At 45.6% G+C, this 6,176-nt stretch overlaps 1 pseudogene; it reads left to right on the forward strand.

Annotated features, from left to right (window-relative positions):
• The first annotated feature begins 854 nt into the window (after positions 1 to 854).
• Positions 855 to 5,727, forward strand: LOC123059049 (probable aquaporin TIP4-3; annotated as a pseudogene).
• The last annotated feature ends 449 nt before the right edge of the window (positions 5,728 to 6,176 follow it).

The raw sequence follows: 6,176 nt of genomic DNA on the forward strand, positions 1-6,176 counted from the left end.
GGTGAGCTGGCAGTCTTAGAAGCAAATGATGGCGGCGATCTCCTCGTGTGAGGCCGAGTACATGGCGGCCACCACCGCTGCTTGTCAAGGCATCTGGCTGGCATGGCTACTTGAAAAGATGCTGAACAAGGAAGCTTTGCAGCCGAAGCTTCTCGTCGACAACAAATCGACGATCTCCCTGGCGAAGAACCCCGTCTTCCACGACCGAAGCAAGGACATAGAGATCAGGTATCACTTCATTCGCGAGTGTGTGGAGCAGGGACGGATCTTCATCGACTACGTCAGGACCAGTGATCAACTCGCCGATACTATGACGAAAGCACTTGGACGCCTCGTTTTCCAGGAGCTAAGGAGGAGGATCGGCATGGTTGAAATAATTCGCCAACGACAAGATCCTCCGTCTCGGTGAATAAGTCATTCGCGTAGTTCTAGGTCGATAATTTAACTATCTAAATATGTATTATATGTGACAAAAAACATATATTTAGAAACTACATCCATGTAGAAATTTAGTGATATATTTTTCATGACATATAACACATATTTAATTGCTCAAATCGAAGACCTAAAACTACGCGGATGACTTATTCATCTAGACAGAGGGAGTAGCTAATCTAGTCGTTTACATTAGCTGTTTTTTCTGTTCAAATAAAAAGACAGGATAGCATGAGCCGCGACGTGTGCGTGCCGTGCATGTAGCTTTGCATGCGCCTGTAGATCTACGTAGTCGCGTCGTGGCCCGGTAGTCTCGCTGGTGGCCTAGGAGACACGATCGGCTCTGGTGGGATGGCGCGAGTCCGGCGGATCGTGGCGCACAGTTAGGATCGCCACCAACCCCTCCTTCACGTAATAAAAAAAATAGCAAAGAAGAAAAACGAGAAAAGTAACTACTGTCTCCCCTGTGATTGAGAGATTAGCGAGACTAGTTTCCTAGCAACGGAGGCTGTCCCGAGAGCCGCGGCGGTCCTCGTCCTCGCTGCGCACTGGAGCGCGCGACCGGCTGCGGAAGAGGCGATCACGCCAGGAGGAGGAGCGATCCTCGCGACCCCAGCGCCCACACGATCGGTCTTCATCATCATCACGGTGGTCACGGTCCTGCTCATCGTCCCTTCTCTTAGGACCGGGACCGGATCTTTTTTTGCCGTCATGGAATCTATAGTGTTTGCGGTGTGGCTCTGCTTGTTTTTTTCTTTTTGAGCATCAGTACAAACACAAGCGCTCATATACACGCGCATACACTCATCCCTATGAACGCACACACGCACATCCTATCCCTATGAGCACCTTCGAGAGACTGAGCCGGCATATCATCTTGAGATTTACGAAGTCACCGTAGGCACCTTGTCGCCGACGGGAACGTCTCCTCCCACTAAAAGCGCATCGCCGGAAATCCTGAAATAAATCCAGGAATAATGCGAGCACCAGGATTTGAACCCTGGTGGGTTGGGATACCACTGTCCACCTAACCAACTCAACCACAGGTTGATTCGCGGTGTGGCTCTGCTTGTGTTGTTGTTGTTGACGTATAATGTGCTGCCTAGCCTTTTTTATCAGATCGGTCTTTTGGTTGCATTGGCTAGAGCGTGCATTTCTACAGTTGTGGGCATTCTGCAACCTGCACGCCAGTGGGGTGGTGGAATCCCTGCCCTGGCCCCGGCCTGTATTGGCCAGTGTCCCTGTTGATTTCTGAATCTGAACTGTTGCTTGCCACCTTCCCTACGTTCAGTTAAATCACAAAAGATCCGGGATCACTGGCCAAGTGACCATACAGCTTCTTTTCTCTCAACCCGTTTTGTTCCCTTCCGTTGGTCTTGCGCTTTCTGTCTCGCAGATGGCCAAACGAGACGCCGAAAGAGCTCGCGAAAGGCAAAAGCTGCTTTGTTTCTATACAAAACGTGCTGTCCAAAACCTAAATGGTAGGCTGCGTCAGTCTCTCGAGTGAACAGCGTGCCAATCCTACTTGAAAAAAAGCCTATTGACTACCCGCAAACTCTCTTTTACCGGTGCTGGTAGCTACCGGCTAATCATTCACCATTCACGTGTTTTACGATGTGTGTCTAAGCGAGACCCATTCATATGTATAATCATGTATTTAAGCAGTTATATTTTTATATATAGTCAAATCATCGTCAGATGAATAGGGCCCATGTCAGGAATGGCAGTACTTTTTGCAGCGGGATGTACGCATGCATGCAACATCTCTCCTCTCTCTCAAACAAGTCCATGCATTTTATTTTTGTTTACATTTTTAGATGGCCAATATTTTTTAAAGCATTGTTCTATTATTTAAAATTTTCATATATTCAAATTCTGGAACATAAGATGTTTAGAATGAGACCAATCTTGAATATATTTAAACTAGTTTAATTTTTACTATTTCAATCATGTCAAAATATAAATTTCACTCATTTCAAATTACAACTTTCAAAATGATTGAAACCAGTTCTCGAAATGAGTGAAATCGGTTTTCCAAGTGAAATGCATTGTTTCAAATTTGTTAAATAATTATTTTGGAAACTAGTGAATTGAGTGTAATATGTTTTCTAAAAATGAATGTTATGTGTTTCTCGAAACTAGTGAAATTGGTGAAATGTATATTTTGTAAATGAGTGCAGTGTGTTTTCTGAAATGAGTGAAATAAGTTATTTGAATAAAAGAGAAATAAAACCAAATTTTGTTGTGAAACTAATTTTCCAGTGTTTGAAACTGATAGTTTTAATGAGCGGAATACATTTCAATATATTTCATAATTTTGTAGTGAAATTGATATTTGCAAATGAGAGTAATATGTCTTATGAAATGTGTGAAATCGATTTTTGAAATGAGTGAAATGGTTTTTTAACTGATATTAGCGAAACAGTCCAAAACACTTTTATGAAATAGCAGATCAATTTTATGTTTTATAAAAGCAATTTAAAAGAAAATTGAAATATAGAAAATAGTGAAATATGCGACATAGGTTATTTGAAATATGTGAAATTGATTATTTCAAACACGTCTAAGTTGTTGTCTAAATATTTCACTCAATGTTTACGAAACATGTATTTCTCAAATATATGAAACATATTTCGGTATGTTTGTCAATTTGCTTAATCTTGTGTTTGAAAAATAGTGAAATAGGTTGTTTAAAATATGTGAAATTGGTTATTTCAAATGTTTTATGAAACTAATTTCAAATGTAATTGAAATATATATGAAAAAGATAGTTCAAATATATTCAAAATTGATCTTGTTTTGAAGGTCTTCACCCAACGAATTCAAATATATAAGAAATTTCAGTAATGAACATTTGGTTCAAAAGATATGAATCCTTAGAAATATGAGGATGAAAATAAAATGCATGTCCAGTGCATGGGGTGAGAGAATGCATGCATGCAGCGTTCTCTCCAGTCCCCTCTCTCTTCTCTGTAAAAGCTGACTCTGTCAGACGTCAGTCTGACGCAAGTACATGTATTAATGTATTACCATTCATCTATCTGATAAACAAAACAAGGGCACAGATCTCTAAAATGACACCAACGGCGGATGCTTGACCGGTAGGTACTCTGGCGGAGCTAGGGAGGAAGTTCAGGGGGGGCAAATGAAAAATCATCCAGACATGAGGGGGCCAAATACTAAATTTATACTCATCTACACCCTCTAAAAAAATTTCCTTCACACTTTTTGCCAAGGCTGGGGGGGGGGGGGGGGCACAGCCACCCCAGGAGCACACGTAGCTTCGCCCCTGGGTAGGTACCCGCTCCGGTAAAAAACTTAGTCAATTGACTACCAAGTGTAAACTCAGAGTGAGTCGGATTGTTCATTGAATGACGTGCTCCTACACCTAGAGCTTGGTTGCTTGTGATGCTGCCTGCCGTCTGATCGAACGCGACCACACTGAATGTCCTTGTTATTCTCAGTTATGCCATGTTATTAGGTGTTGTACCTGTGATTAGGATCAAGTCCACTTTGCATGCTGCCGCACCGCAGCGAAATGTCTATCATCTTGCTGCCTGTCGTCCAGTTTCTAGTGCAGGATCGCTGACTACATTCTGAATAAAAAGTATGTATTCATCACGTATTCACGGGTCATCAATGTATTCATCGTGTATCCCCGCAAAATAAAAATGATGTTGTATTCATCATCTACCAGGGTTGGCCGTACAAAAGATTTAATTTTGCGTGTCCTGGAGAAACACATTGCTTCCAGTTTTCAGCTTGGTGCCTAGCATGTATAGTACGTGGAGATTTGCTTTTCCATCCAAGATTTTTCTGAAGTTGAGCGTGTGCAGTGCAGTGAAGGCGGCGGTGCCTCTGGCGTGAGACCCATCTGCTAACCGTCCTCCGTTACTACGCACGCATCAGCAATTCCACCATTTCCCGCATCCTTGTCCTATCCTGCGCACACGCACTGCCTACTATATAGCTTCCTCCTGCACTCCAGCTTCCAGCAGACTACTCATAACTCGGGTCGGTCTCTCGGCGTGTGCGTGATCATCTCGCCACGACAGAGCAGCGAGGCCACCGAGGCGACGTAGCGTACACATGGCGAAGTTTGCTCTCGGGCACCACAGCGAGGCCACCGACGCCGGCTGCGTCCGCGCCGTGCTCGCCGAGGCTGTGCTCACCTTCCTGTTCGTCTTCTCCGGCGTCGGCTCCACCATGGCCGCCGGTACGTATGTAGTGCAGTGATGGTTGGAAACGCGTCCATGCATGCATGTGTACCGAGAGTCCGGATCTACATGTACATGTGTTATGTGTATGCAGGGAGGCTGGCCGGCGGCGCCGACACGATCATGGGCCTGACGGCGGTCGCGCTGGCCCACGCGATGGTGGTGGCCGTCATGGTGTCGGCAGGGCTTCACGTCTCCGGCGGCCACATCAACCCAGCCGTCACGCGCGCTCTCCCTCGCCGCAGGCGGCCACATCACCCTCTTCCGCTCCGCGCTCTACGTGCTCGCGCAGCTGCTCGGCTCCTCCCTCGCCTGCCTCCTCCTCGCCTTCCTCACCGGCGGCGCGGTGACCATGCCAGTGCACGCGCTGGCCGCCGGGGTTGGCGCGCCGCAGGGGGTGCTCTGGGAGGCCGTGCTCACCTTCTCGCTGCTCTTCACGGTGTACGCGACCGTCGTGGATCCGCGACGGAGCATCGGCAACCTGGGCCCGCTACTGGTGGGCTTCGTCGTCGGCGCCAACGTGCTCGCCGGAGGGCCGTTCTCCGGCGCGTCTATGAACCCGGCACGTTCATTCGGGCCCGCGCTCGCCTCAGCGAATTGGGCCAGTCAGTGGGTCTATTGGGTTGGGCCGATGATTGGTGGGCCGCTCGCGGGGCTAGTATACGAGGGATTGTTCATGGTCCGGCCCGGCCACCAGCAGCTTCCCAGCGATGGCAACGACTTCTAGTTGAACAGTGATATTCACTTTTGCTCTACACACATGAACTGCTTGATGCGCTGCATGGTGTGAAAATCGTCCAGAACTCGTCAGCTGTGTAGCAGAGTTCTTTTGTTGTTTGATTTGCAGAAGAACATCTCGCCGCTAGGTGCTTTATTTAGAGAAAAATAAGAGTCATGTTGTGTGGCAAGTTTTCAAAATTTCAGAATATCTATTGTACCAAGATCAAGTAATGTAGTAGCTCATGAACTAGCTGTGCGTAGCGCTCTGTTAGGGGATGACGGTTGTGAGGTGTGAGTTGACCATCTACACAGTTTATACTAAACATCTGTGCTAATGATATGTTCAATACACCAGTTTAATGGACTACATCTATGTCCCTTTCAAAAAAAAAAATTGAACAGTGTGATACGACTGGATGCTGCACTCTGCTAGGGCTACTTTTCGCCTATTCCCAGAGCTACAATAGCCCCACCTCTGATGCAAGGGCCTCATTCTATTTGAGTGTGCCTGCCATTAAACGGTTTTAGAAAGGTTCTATAGACTGGTTCGAGCCGATTTTCGAAGTATCTTTCGTCGGGTTTTCCTTTTTCTGTTTTTCTTTATTTTCTCATTTTGCTTTCCTTTTTTGATTTTTGGTGTTGGTTTTGGACGGTCTTCTGTGTTTGTTTTATTGCTGTTTCATATTTTTGTGTTTCCTTACTGGTTTTGTTTGGATTTTTCCAATACATGTATACTTTTTATATACATTGTACTTTTTTAAATAGAAAACAATATTTTTATACATGATTAACACTTTTCAATAC

Source organism: Triticum aestivum, chromosome 3A, assembly GCF_018294505.1.
Source record: "Triticum aestivum cultivar Chinese Spring chromosome 3A, IWGSC CS RefSeq v2.1, whole genome shotgun sequence".
Lineage (NCBI taxonomy): Eukaryota > Viridiplantae > Streptophyta > Magnoliopsida > Poales > Poaceae > Triticum > Triticum aestivum.